This window comes from Rhinolophus sinicus, linkage group LG03 (genome assembly GCF_036562045.2).
Source record: "Rhinolophus sinicus isolate RSC01 linkage group LG03, ASM3656204v1, whole genome shotgun sequence".
Classification (NCBI taxonomy): domain Eukaryota; kingdom Metazoa; phylum Chordata; class Mammalia; order Chiroptera; family Rhinolophidae; genus Rhinolophus; species Rhinolophus sinicus.
The window spans coordinates 3,408,874-3,422,852 of NC_133753.1; the positions used below are offsets into that span (position 1 = coordinate 3,408,874).

A 13,979-nucleotide genomic window follows, 5' to 3' on the forward strand; every position below is an offset into this window, starting at 1 on the left:
TTGATGGGGCACTGGACATGGGCCACCCTGGGGGGAGGCATGATCCTGGCTGAGGAAGTCCTTCCAGAGGACAGCAGACAGCTGGCGGCCCATCGTGGTAGCCATTCCTGCTACAGCGGCTCTACTGTCCCTAGGGTCCTGGGCCTCCCACTGGATCTTCATCGTCCATCAACAAGGGGCAGCAGGGGCAGGAGCAGGGCAGGGGGATTTTTGCTCTGGGCCGGGCTGGAAGGGGTGCATTGTCACATCGCTCCCTCAGAACTCAGCACAGGGCTGCTTCGGACTGCAGGGCGAAAGGGAAATCATTTGTCCACAACTCAGCTGGGCCCTGCCTCCTCCTCCAAGGAATGAGGGTAAACAACTGAGCTGCCTACCCTGGGCTGAACTCCTGGGGCAGGGGGGTCTGGAACCAAGGTCAAGGGACTCATAGTGACCTCAGAACCAGGTCTCCCAGGACACCCTGCCAGCCTTCACCAAGAGCCCACCCCGCATGTGCCCTGCCCTGCCTCAGGCATCAGGCACATCCCTGCCCTCAACGAGCCCCTAGCCTTGTGGGGAGGACCACTCCTGAGCAGGGGTCCCTGCTAGAAACATCTGAAGGAGCAAAAACCTCTTCCTAGGAGATGGACAGAGCGGTGCATCAGGACAGGCGTTCTGGCTGCCCCTGAGCACATGCTTTGTGGCCAGAAGGCACAGAAGGGCGCACCAGGCAGAGACAACGGCATGTGCAAAGGCAGAGAAATCATGGCGGATCTGAGGGACTGAGGCAGGAGAAGGGGCCGGGGGGAAGGCGGGGAATATGCCCCTGGGGATCCAGGCAGCACATCCTAGCCCCCCATCCCCCATGCTTGCTCCCTTTATGCTTTCCTGTGCCTGGCAGCCTTCAGAGTGGACTTTACAAGACATAAACCAGGCTGTGTCACCACTGGCTTAAAGCCCTTCATGCCTCCCTCAGGCTCTGCAAATGCAGCCCGTACTGCTTCCTGTGGCACAGCTGCCCCATCCGGCTGGGCCCTGAGTCCCCCAGCCACCTTTCCAGACCTACCTCCCCACTGTCCTTGCCTCCACTGCCCACACAAACTCTGCATTAGCCCTGCTCATAGCTGCTCTGCTCTGGCCCCCTGGGATGCCCTTCCCCCATTTGTCTTTTGGTTACCTCTTACTTGGTCCTCAGGAGCCACCTCCTCCAGGAAGCCTCCCCCGATGCCCCCCTCCTCTAAGCACCTCCTGCACCAAGTACAGCCCTTGATTGTCCTGCAGGATGGCTGCCCTCTTGTCGGGATGTCTCCTGCTCTAGGTGGAGGCTCCTTGAGTAAGGTCAGGGGCTGCGCTGGATTTCTCTGGGGCCCCAGCCTCCAGCCCACAGCACAGGGCTATGTCGCCCACAGCCTAAATGAGAGAGAAGAGAGGAGATGACGTCCTTAAGGTCAGAAAAGACATTTTCCCAAGCAACTGGCAAGGCCCCCACCCAATCTGGGGGTTTTCCCGATCTGCTCCAGAAAGGCCTGGCTCTGAGCACAGCTGGGTCATTCCAGGACACGGCGAGGCCGACTTCCCTGGCCCTGGTCACGACCGGAGCGTGTCTGAAGGTCCTTCCTCCTGCTTTTCCATTAATGATCAGCAACAGGGCAGTGGGAGATGAGGAAAGATGCACTCCTGGAGCCCTCCTGTCCTTGGCAGCCTTCTGGCCATGTCCAAGGGCCTTGCTCCAGAGTACGCAGTGTCTGCGTGGCATGGAAACAAGTCCTATCCTGTGTTGCCCAGAGCCCTGAGGACCTGCAGTGATGGCGATGGGAAGGGGGTGACTGCGTATCAGAGGTGGGTCCCCAGGGAGCCTGGGCTGGCTATCTTGCCCCGTTCTGTTGGGTATTCTTGGACCCCTGTGTCAAGGTTTGGGGAGGGGGCTCAGTGTTGGCTGCTCGCAACTAAGAGGCTCCTTCTGGCTTAGGAGCTGAGGCGGAAGGTGACAGATGGCTGGGGTAGGAGGTAGGTGGGGCAGCTGTGGGAACGGCCAGTGGGCATCTCCTAGGATTTCAGCGACTGAGAGGAAACTGTGCAAAAGGGGCTGTTCCTTGCTCTGCCTGACACCGGCTGGGTCTTCTGGGAGTTGTTTTTCTCTGGGTAATTGGTGAAAAGTTTATTTCTAAAGTTTGCCCGGAACCCGAAGTGGAAGCAGGCAGAGGGCCAGTGTGAGTGGGGAATGTTCTTTCAAACACATTTTTATAGAAGTACGTTCATGTCTGCTCTTTGGACCCATGAGTTTAGAATGTGAAGTAATTTAAACAGGGCTGGGCGGGGGCTCAACTTTGCCCCATGGCCTTAGAGAGGCCATGGAGGGTAGAGGGGCGTCCTCTGCCCTGGAGAGTCAGGTGTTCTGGGCAAACGACCTCATGCTAATCACAAGCTCTTCTTATCTGTGAGTGAGAGCCGGCCCGGTGGGCGCCACTGGCTTGGCAGGGGTCCTGGTGCTGAGAGTAGAGTAGGTGGGACCCGGCTGGCCTCCCCTGTGGTCAGTCAGACTTTACTGCCTTTTGCCAAGCACTCAGCCACTGCAGGAAGGATGTTTGCCCAGCTCAGTCCCTGCTCTGACCCCGAGCTCAGCTGGTTTCTGTTCTGCACAGACAGCCACCCCGCAGCCAGATGTCCTGCCTGGCATACATGGAATGGGCTGGTGACTTTGCAGAAGACGGAGGGACGCGAGGCCTCCAGAAGTCCCTTTTGGATAGTGACAGGGTGTTTACCCAGGGAGAAAAGTCCTCAGGAACACGGTTTCCTGAGCCTGCAGCAGCAAGACTGGCCACTGACTTCTTCCTTGCCAGGTGATGGCAGTGGGTATCTTGCCTGGCTGGGCCTCAGTTTCCACATTGTCAAATGAGGGAAGATCGGACTAGTTGTTCTTCAGAGTTCCATCCTGCTCTCAGATTTTGTTGTGGGACTCTCTCTGCCTCAGTTTCCCACCTGCATAAGGAGGGAAGCTTTAGAAAAGAAGTGTGAGGTTTCATTTGCAGCTCCTGGTAGCTCGCAGAGAACAGCATTGAAAAATGGTCAACAGTGGGTGGGATGGTGGATTTCAGCGTTCGTGCAGGGGCCACGGGCAGCCTCTGTGCCAGGCCGGCAGGCCCTGGTTGCACACCTTGAGCATCTTTCCCCTGTAGGTCCTTAAAGAAACCGATGTCACCAGGGATGTGGGGAGCACAGCTGGCCCATGTGTTGGCTCTTGCTCTGGCTGGGGCTCTGAAGCCCGTGGTGTGTAATATATTCCAGAGCCTTGACGGTACAGACTACACCCCCTGTAGGGCCTGGCCAGAGTGAGCCAGACCCCGGCGCAGACATGAGAACAGCCCATGGGATCGGGACTCACCCGCATGTTCATAAGCAGCAAAAGTGACGGTCCTGTCGTGTTCAGTGCTTCTAAGGCTACCTGAGAGCCGACTCTGCAAAGGGCCCTGTGCCGATCATCCCTGTCCATCATTACCTGCACCCTTGAGGTAGATGGTGTGTGTCTCCATTTTGCAGACATGGAGACCAGACCTCACGGGTGAGAGGTGAAGTGGGGGCCCACCAGGTCACCTGACTCCAGACATGACATGGTGGCCCTCCTCCCACCCGGGTTTCAAAAGTTTGGCAGGCCTGAACCCCAAGACCATTTTAGAGGTACATGGATGGATCTATTACATAACTGTGCATTTGGTTTCTTGTGTATTAGAAAAAAATGTTAATCTATCAAATCTGTGATTTCACTGAGAATATTGCCTAGAAGAAAGCAAGGTTTAAAAAGCAAGGGTATTTAGGATTCAATTTAAGAAAAATATTAAGTAAAAAGTGGATGGCAAAAAGTCAGGCACTTGGAATAAAACGGAGCCTGCACAAGCCCCTGCGTCGGCCCCGCCCTCCTGCCCCCGGGCTCCATCTGGCCCCTCCCAGCTTCTCCCTGTAGCCCACCTTCCAGCCAGCTCCACACACCCCCATCCTCCCAGGGAAAGCTTCCCTCTCCCAGGGAAAGGACCCCTTGCATCGCCTGTCTGCTGATGTCAGCCCCCTCCCCTCTCCAGCGGCCACTCTCTAAGGAGGTCCAGTGGCCTCCTTTGGCTGCTCTCTCAGGACTTCTGGACCCCACACTAACGTGTCTTCCTGTCGCCTTGGCCTACTTTTCCCAGCCTCCTCTTTCCTCCAGGATCCCCCGTTCTACCAACCTCAAATTATTGGTGTTCCTTGGACACTCTCTGTTGTCCTCTTTACTCTCTTAGCTGATCTCATCGCCTGCCTTGGCATTTACTACTATCTATAAGCTGATAATTTCCCCGGTTATTCCTCCGTGCACTCTTCTGAAATCCAGACTTGTTTATCCACCTGCCTCCTGGACATTTCACCCTGGACACCTCACAGGCACCTGTCGTAACTGTCTGAGCTGAGCCCTGGACCAAACCCCTGAGCGGGCTCTTCCACCAGCAGACTCTGTCGCCACGTAAATGGTACCAACCCTGCCCTAGTCGCTTGGGCAAGTACTGGGGCTCAGTGTCTCCTCCCCTCCACAATTACTGTGTCGTCCCTCTTGTGGGAAGTGTCCTGGATCTAGCCACATCTCTCCATCTCCCTGCCACCATCCCAGTCTCAGCACCGTCATCTCCTCTACTTCAGAGGCCAAAGTGCCCACTTTCATCTACTTGATGTGACTAACAGCCAGCAGGATGTTTGAAAGACACACATGGGATCAGATCACTGTCCTGCTTTGAGCATTCCTCTGTACTAGCGCCCCACCCCTGGGATAAGGGCCGGGCTCTCCAGCATCTGCAAGGCTCCCCACGTGGGGCCTCTGTGAGCGCGACAGAGATAACTGTGACAGCAGCCCTCTGTTGTGAGATGCTTAGTCAGGGGGGTTAATTCCTCTTGTGCCCGATGACTATGAGGACGCCATCCAGGCTCCCATGGCTGCACCACAGTGTTGGCAGCCCAGGCTCCTTCCGCCTTGTGGCTCTGCCTTTCTCCTGGCTATTTGACCTCCTGCCATCCCACTGGGGGGAGAGGGGAGAATGGGGCAGGGAGAGCACAAGCAGGAAGCTGGACCATCCCTCGGCTCACGTCCATTGACCAGACTTCATTGCACGGCCACAACTGGCTGCCAAGGAGTCTGGGAAGTACTGTTTTCGGCTGGGTGGTCGTGTGCCTCCCTCTGAGCCTCAGTGCCCATCTATGAACTGGGGGCATTCCCTGTAAGGCAGTTGTGAGCATCCAGTGAGACAGCAAGTCCCAGAACATGACCAGGTCCTCGTCCACTGTTGCCTTTCTCCTCCCTGTTTCTGCTTCCATCGGATTTGGCATCTTTGTCCTGTAAATTTTCGGTGTGGCAGGGTAGGGCCAAACAAAGGTGGCCCTGCAGCATCTCCCTCATGGTCTCTTCTGAGCCGAGGTTTTGATGCACGAGAGCCTTGGGGCCGCAGATGAGGCTGGCAGGGTAGGTGCAGTTGGTGCGTGGCAAACCGAACCTGTCAATTCCAGAAGCTTTTGGCACATTGTTGAAGCGACTAGATGACTTTGAGAAGTGTCTGCATGTTTTTCCCCAAGTGCAGTTATTTTTGCCACTGTGAAATGTTCTGAAATCTGACAGTTTTGTTTTGAGTCTTAGTCCGATGTGGATATGGGAAGGAACACTGCCTCCCAGTTCTGTGGCACCCGCTTTTCGGGGTTTCCTGAGGACACCCAGATCCTGGCAGAAGTGGCCAAGAAGCCAGGCAACCATGATCTCCCTGGGGTGAGCACATAGTGGGTTCAGGACTGGGAGCCCCCAGACCCACTTAGGGCATGAGACCCAAGGACTGATTTGGCCAATGTAAAAACACCTACTGCGTGTCAGGCCCTCATCCACCACACATTTACTAAGCACTTACCGTGTGCTGCAGAACCATTAGAGGGCTCTCAGCATTGGAGTCACAGGTCACCTTGCCATGCTTGGTGGCTGGGAGACAGGTGAGGAGGCTGTCGAAGGGATGTAGATCCCAGAGGAGAGAGAGGTGACTCCAGTGCAGTCCCTGCTCATTTGAAGCTAATGGCCCTGGAGGGGACCCTGCCAGGGTACAGCTGCAGGTAGGGGGATCTGAGTGCCGCAGGGGACTGGACGTTGTACCAGCCTCATTGAGGCCCCCTCTACCTGTCTGGCTCTTCCTTCTCTTCCCAAGGTCACAGCTCTCCAGGACTGGGCCAGGGACCTCTCCTCTTCCCACCTACATATGTACACCCTCCTCCTGGCTCATCTCACTCAGCCCATGTCTTCAGCCCAGGTGATTTCACCACCTGGACGCCTTGTGCTCCACCACCTGGCATCTCCAGGACTCTCCTTGTGGTCCATTTATGCACAGAGCACCTCCAGCCATCTCACACTGTCTGTCCCTTATAATTTTTTCATGTGCCCTTGGGTCCCCATCTCAGGCACTGTCCCTGCTGGTCTTAGACGGGCAGCATCATGGCTGCCTTCTGACTCAGGGGCCCGGGAATCAGAGCATATGGATCAGAAAGCAGCAGCCCACATCCCTGAGAGCTGGCTGGGCACCAGGCATGGTACCAAGTGCTTTACCTCCATCACTTCATTGAATCCCAACAATAGCCTTGGGAGGAGGCAATGATTATGATCTCTGTTTTTACAGATGACAGAGCTGGGACACAGATGAATAAATTATGCAAGGACACAGAGTGAGTCCAGTACTTCCTGCAAAAGCAAATCATCCACTTAACCCTAGATGACAGCTAGGGAAATTGAGCTATAGCAACAGTAATTTCATACATGTGTAAGAGTGATTTTGTGTTTATAAGTACTTTTCTACATTGCTATGGAGACTGATGATGCAGCCTTTTCCTCTGAGAGGTAGACATAAGGAGTAACTGAGAATCACACTACAGTAGATTCCCGGTTAAAAAGATGAAAACAAAACCATGGCGAGGCCCTCTCCTTCCTTTCCCTTCCTCCCTAATACTTGCTACGTTATTTAGATTACAAGATTGGCAGCTGTAACAAAGATCCCAGTGTCACAGTGAGCAAAATGAGGAAGTTTCTTTGTCTTTCTTTCTGCATAAATATGCAAGACTGATGTGGCAGCTCCCTGACGTCTAGGGTACAGGCTCCTTCTTTTGCAGTTCTGCTGCCTTCATGTATCTTCTACCTTGTCACTCAAGGTTGCGCCCGCCACCAGATCCACAACGCAGCCAGGGAAAGAGGATAAAAGAGAGTGGAATGTGTGATCCTTTCCTCTGGAAGCTGCATGTGTCACTTTTGCTCACATTCTATTAGCTGGAAGTTGGTCACATGGCCACATCTAGCTGCAAGGGAGGCAGGAAAATTGTCTTAGGTGGGTGGCTCTGTACCAAGCTCAAACTTAAAGGGCTCTGTTATTAAGGAAAGAAGAAAAATATGAACATTGGGGGACAGCTAACAATCTATACCACAGGCTGCCCCTTTGGGCTACCCAATTTCCATGCAAACTCTCCCTTCCGTACTCTGAACACACTCAGCCCCTTTGCTTGGATGCAGCCCTGAAGTCCCTTCCAGGCACCGTTTCCAGCCATGTCTAGGATCTGTGGGTGATGAGAAGTCCTCTCATCAAGGCCAGATGTGACCCCGCATGAATAGGGAATCTATAAACTATAAGTCACAAAGACAAGTGTTCCGCAAACCCTTAATAGTGGTGCAAGGTCAGTAGAACTGCCAGAAAAACTTGCCTTTGGATGAGGGCAGAACGGACAGGGCAGCAGCGGCTCATCCAGATGACCAAACCCAGCTGGGTGGCATCACCATGACTGCCTCTGCTCGCTTGGAGGGATGCCTTGTCCACTGTCTCCCTCTGCCCTTGCTCAGTCCTCTGGGCGCATCTCCCTTTCCCACCCTCCTCCCTAAGCCCAGACAGATAGTGGATGCCGATGAGTATGTCCTTCTTGGTGGCTGTGCAGCCTTCAGAACGTATTTCTGGCTGTGTTCACATTCTGGGTGTTAGGGGATTTCTTTATGGGGGGATGTCAAAAAACAACATGGCTTTGAAAGCCAGGCTTGTGGTTTATTTGGAAATGCAATTCCCTTTAAAATTTCATAGGTTTCTGGTGTATTCGTGCATCTAGTTATTTCACTTTGCATACAACCCCACCTAACCATCTTGTCCAGAACTGGCTTTTGATTCTTATAAAGCTGATCTTTTATAATCTTTTATGATCCAGGCCTCTGTTCTTCGCCCGTCTTCCTCTCGCTCAAGAGCAGTCACCTTGACATTATCTGAACCGACAGGCTTGGGCAGGGACACGGCACCTCACTCAGATTGTGGCCCCTGGCCCGACGCCCTTGTCTGACTGAGAACTCTTCATGGGAGGGGTGTGGAAAGGACCGGACCAACCTCTTATCTTTCACCGAGCCTGTATCTTCAATACCATCTCTGTGACTGTCCTGTATCACTTCTTAAATGCAGCAGGCAGAGCCGACAGAGACCTACGCTCTGAGTTTTTCAAGCCAGTTCTACAGTTCCAGGGAGCAATTTTAATGACAGAATTTCCACAGTACGAGGGTTGACAGCTTTCCAGCTGGTGAATCTCTGTCCCGGTGTGTGGAGGCTAGGCCATGGGGTTTGGTTTTGTTGCAGTGGCACCTCTCCCTTCTGTGGACTCAGATCTGTAATAGTCAGGATACAGGCTTGGCTGTGAGAACAGAGATGCGCTCAGAGAGTGGCTTAAACACAACGGAAGTTTATTTCCTTCTTATGTCACAGTCCCAAAAACAAGGGGCTCAGAATGATGTGGAACCGGGACATCAGGAGCCCAGGGGCTGGGTAGCTTGTTGTGCTGCCATCTTCAGCAGGGAACTCTGAGCTCATGGTCTAAGATGGCTGCTGCAGCTCCCTCCTTCTCACTTGTATTCAGTCAGGGCAAAGCAGAGAGGATGACGTATCCAACCCCTTCCTCTTCGGCCCAGGGCCTGGGACATGCGTGTGTCAGTCTGCTCCTATCTCATGGTGTGGTGGGATATGAGGCTCAGGGTATCTAGATGCTCCCATGCATGTGTTTGTATGTGTGCACATGTGTGCATGTGTGCTGCTATAGTGACACTAAATTGCCTCTAATTTGACGTAAAGTCATATGGCTTGAGAAGGGTTGAGCTGGGCTGCAGCTGGGTCTGTCTGCCCCCTCGTCCAGTGCTCTTTCCTCAGGCAGCTCCTGGGAAAGAAGCAGGTCTGTGGGGAGAAGGCAGAACCTCCTTTCCAACCGTGAAACGCCTGCCTCAGAATTGTGAACGCGGGCACGGAATGAATTGCTGTCCCGCCTTGTGCATTTGTGGTCATTGGGCTCGAGGCCTGGATGCTGGCTGTCCCAGCAGCTGAGAGCAGTGCTGGCAGGGTCCCTGAGGCCCCACCTTCTGTCCCTGTCCTGCTCTGATTGTTCCTGATGTGTGCACCTCAGGGCTCTCACCTGTAACACACGGTTAATAATTTTGGCTTCACAAGTTGCTTTGGGAAATCAAACAGACTTTGTGAGCTGCAATGTGCCAGGCATTGGGCACTGTGCTTGGCTGAATGAGGGCACCAAAGGGACTTTGTATGTGATGACACTAAGGATCTTATGATGGGAAGGTGGTCCTGGGTTATCCGGGTGGGCCCACTGTCATATCGAGGGTCCTTATGTAAGAAAGAGACAGATAAGGGGGATCAGAGTCAAAGGAGATGTGGTGATGGAAGTGGAGGTTGTAGTGATGTGCTTTGAAGATAAAGAGCCCACGAGCCAAGGAATGTGGGCGCCTTCTAGAATCTGGGCAGGGCCCGGAAACAGATTCTCCCTGGAGCCTCTAGAAGGAGCCAGCAAGTCTGACACCTTGATTTTAGCGCAGTGAGGTCTGGGACTCCTGACCTCGAGAACTGTAAGACCAGGAATTTGTGTTGTTTGAAGCCACAAAGTATATGGTGATTTGTTACAGCAGCGACAGGAGACTCATACATGATGAGTGGGGAGTGTTCAGGCTGAGTGGGATTGCAGCCAGCCGACATGAGGATGGAGTGAGGCCCGGCGGGTTGAAAGGAGGTGCACAGGAAGGGCCCAGAAGGAGGGTGCAGGCTCTGCTGGACAGTTCGCAGCCTCTCAGACCAGCGTGTGGGAGACAGGGAGGGGCTGCAGGGGGAGGCGGGAGGATGGCTGGGGGCATGTTCGAGGGGTTCTGAACACCCTGTTGAGGACTTTGTAGTTAATTTGGTGGAAGAGAGACCCAATGGGGGGTGGTGTTCAGGCCCGTGGTGGTGCTTCGGGGCCAGGAAATGACTGGGGTGTCAGAAGGCAACGGGGAAACATGGTCCCACGTATCCTGCGTGCGTCTGGTCACAGCGTTGTGCAAAGCTCTGGAACATGCTGCTTGTCAAGCTGTACCAGTGTGGTGAGGCTGTGGGACGCATCTTAGGCCTGTAAGCCCAGAGCTCCAAGTAGCAAGGGGAGCCAGAGGCGAAGATAGGAACCTTTTATTGAAAAACGCTTTCAGGAACATGCTACAAGTCCCTGTCCAGTGCCTTCGGAGTCTTTTTCTTTTTCTTTTTTTGGTTGGGGGACTGGGGGGGGTCAGATGTGCAAAACCCCTTGAAACCCGACCTGGGAACAATCGCTGGGATTTTCAAGAGTGGATCAGCCAAGATGCACAATGAGAAGAAATGTGTGACTGTGAAAGAGACACATTCAAAAATTGCATGTTTTTCATCTTCAGTGTTCACGGAAACATGCCCATTAGCGGGGGTGGGAGAGGTGGGGGTGGGGAGGCCCAGAGGAATCGGCAAAAGGCTCCTGGGAAGTAGATTTCTGCGCTCTGCAAAGACACCACCCCGGAAAGCCATGTGTAGACACGTGCCTCCAGTTGCCCCACGGATAGTTTCAGATCCTGCAGCGAAGAGAAAAAAACACAACATTCTGAGTATTGCCAGGGCAGTATTTGAATAAACAGTGTGGACAGCTGCTCCTCCCTGCCGGAGCCAGAGAAATTCTGCTGTTGTCCAAGAAGAAAATGCGTCTGACGGGGACTGTTGACCAGGAGCTGAGCTGCCTCGCAGAACGGGTGCCCCTGCCGAGGCCTCCAAGGGCCTTTGAACTCCACCTCAAGCACCCTCCTTTCAGCTGACTGTGCTCTCTCTGAATTTGGGGTTCTTTGTTCCCCTTCTAAGAGAAAGTGCTAATTGTGCATGGAAGTGGAAAGCGGTCCCCCTTGGAGCTGCAGCCTGGCTTGTATCCGAGGGAGGATGTGAGAGCTGAGAGGGCCTGATGCCCGCCCCCCATGTGGCAGGTGGGGGTGGCGGGGAGACTCGGGAAACGCATCCCAGAGGCCTGAGGGCTATGCTGAAGCATGGGGTGTCGGGGTCATGGACCAGCCCAAAAGTCAGGCACACAGGATCTGAGAGTCAGCTTGCTCCATCTGGAGTGACCTGAAGTGTAAGGGCCTCGTGTCTTCATCGGCAGAGTGCCTGGGGATTAATTAGTTTAATTGGTCCCCGCTTTAGGCCAAACAGTCAGTGTCAGAAAAGAAAAGTAAAAGATACTTTCCCATTTGGGAAGACAAAAACTGCCCCTGCTAATGGCGGAGGGTGGGAATAACAACAAGAGAGCATTTGCTGGAGTTGGCTTGAATGGCCTGGGAAGGTGACCCCCGTGGCATACCAAGCAGAGATGTGGGGCCCTCTGGGAAAGGACAGCCAACACTGCAGAGGAGGGGCCAGAGACGGGTGTTGCCCATGGGGGCATGCCACTTCCCAGAGGCATCTCGGGTTATCAGGGGTTCTGCTCTGCCACAAACGCCCCCAACCACATTTGCAGAAGGAAACAGGCCCTAAGAGGAGTGGCCGGTCCTGGCTGGACTGTGCGGGCTGCAGCCTTTATTGGCATGTACTCTTGTGGGGCTGCAGGGCCTGGTCGGGAGATGGACTTGAACCAGGTCCATCAGTGTCCTCAAGATGCAGGAGAACATGTTCAGCAGGCAGAGAGATGGTGAGGGAGGGGCCATTGCCTGCAGTTGAAGGTTCAGCCAGCTGTGTACCTTGGGCAAGTCACTTGGGCACTATGGGCTACCTGCCATCCCTCAGATGTGTAAATTATGCACACTCACCATCATGGCCCCTAATGCAAGTTAGGATGATGACCATGGAAGCTCTTTGTCACAGCAGTCAAGGGTGGCTGGAGTTTGAAGGTGGTAGATGAAATGGTGACTTTGGTCCCCGGAGCTCAGAGGTTGAAGGAGGAAGGAAGATCTGCCATGAATGCTCATTGTAGAAAATGACCTGGAACCAAGAGTAGCCATTGTTGTTTTTTGTTTGCTTGTTTGTTTTTGTACTTTTTTTCAGTTGTGGTAAAATATACATAATATTTACCATTTTAAGAATTTTCAAGTGTACAAGTATAAAATTTAATCTTAGTAGTCCAGATATATCATAGTTTACTGTGATATTTAAAAAAATCAAAGTAACGCAAAGAAAGTCTATGATGAACAAAATATCAAAATGCTAAAGAAAGACAGGATCAGAGTTAGTGTATTTTTTCTTTGTCTCAGGTTATAATATGGTTTGCCATAGCATGGATTTTGTCTTTATTTAAAATTTTGATTTTTTTTTTATCACGGATTTTTTTGTTTTTTCTTACTCTTATTTAAGTTGTGGTGAAATATAAATAACATAAAATTTACCACTTTAACCATTTTTAGATATACAATTCAGTGGCATTAAATGCGTTCACATTGTTGTGCAACCATCATCACCATCATCTCCAGAACTTTTCCATTTTCCCAAACAGAACCTCTGTCCCATTAGACACTGACTCGCCATCCCCCTCCCCCAGCCCGACACCACCATTCTACTTTCTGTCTTTATGAATGACTACTCTAGGGATCTCAGAAGGGATATCACACAATATTTGCCATTTTGTGATTGCCTATTTCACTCAGCATAATATCCTCCAGGTTCATCTGTGTTGACGCAGGTGTCAGGATCTCCTTCCTTTTTATGACTGAATAGTATTCCACTGTATGGATGGACCACATCCTGTTTATCCATCCTCTGTTGACAGACCTTTGGGTTTGTTTATACCTTTTGGCTATTATGAATAGTGCTGCTATGAACCCTGGTGTTCAAGTATTTTTTTCATTCCTAACTTCAATAATTTTGATTATATACATAGAAATGGAATTCCTGGATGATATGGCAATTCTGTGTTTAGCTCTTGGAAGAACCACCAAACTGTTGTCCACAGTGGCTGCACCATTTTACATTTGCACCAGCAATGCACAAGGATTCCAATTTCTCCACCTCTTTGCCAACACTTGTTATTTTCCACGATTTATTTATTTATTTTTAATTCTAGCCATCCCAATAGGCATGCAGGGCCATCTCGTTGTGGTTTTGATTTGCATTTCTCTGATGACAGTTATGTTGAACATCTTTTCATGTGCTTTTTGGCCATTTCTGTAACTTCTTTAGAAGAAATGTCTGTTCAAGTCTTTGACCATTTTTGAATTAGGTTGTTTATTTCTTGTTTTTGTTGAGTTAGATTAACATTATTTTTGACTTTTAAAAATATTGCGTTAAATGTGACTTATCTTCCTTGCTGAGTTTTTCGGTGACTCGTTAAATTTTTCACCTGAGGTGAGGGTCTCATTTGCCTCACCCTAGTTCCATCCCTGGTTCTCTTGGGGAGAAAAATTTCTGAATAAGTCCCTTGGAGGGGAGGGTGACTCTCAAGGTGGGGGAAGAGCAGACAAGGGGTAAGGGGTATGGGGCATGGAAGGCCTAGTGGGAAGGGCTGGGGAAGATCAACCCTCACTGTTCTCATGGCTGTGAGGTAGCAGCCCCTCTCCTCCAACCTTCAGTAGAGACTGTACTCAGACATGGCCTTCCACGAGTGGTTTCTTATTGAAAGGAAGGAAAGGAGTTGAGTTCCACATTGGGGCTGATGCCTGGGAGAAGTAAAGGAACAGCTGCCAAGGTGCTGCTGAGGATGGG

The 13,979-nt window shown here is 52.0% G+C and overlaps 1 long non-coding RNA gene across 4 annotated transcripts in view; it reads left to right on the forward strand.

Moving 5' to 3' along the window:
* The first annotated feature begins 1,526 nt into the window (after positions 1–1,526).
* LOC109455627 (uncharacterized) overlaps positions 1,527–13,979 on the forward strand; it is a 212,263-nt gene continuing 199,810 nt past the window's right edge. For 2 of the 4 annotated variants that reach the window (XR_012494513.1, XR_012494512.1), the window contains exon 1: positions 1,530–1,818. This is a non-coding gene — a long non-coding RNA (uncharacterized LOC109455627). Of the gene's footprint in view, positions 1,819–13,979 lie in introns of all 4 variants that reach the window. The other 2 variants (XR_012494510.1, XR_012494509.1) reach the window with 2 other exon arrangements.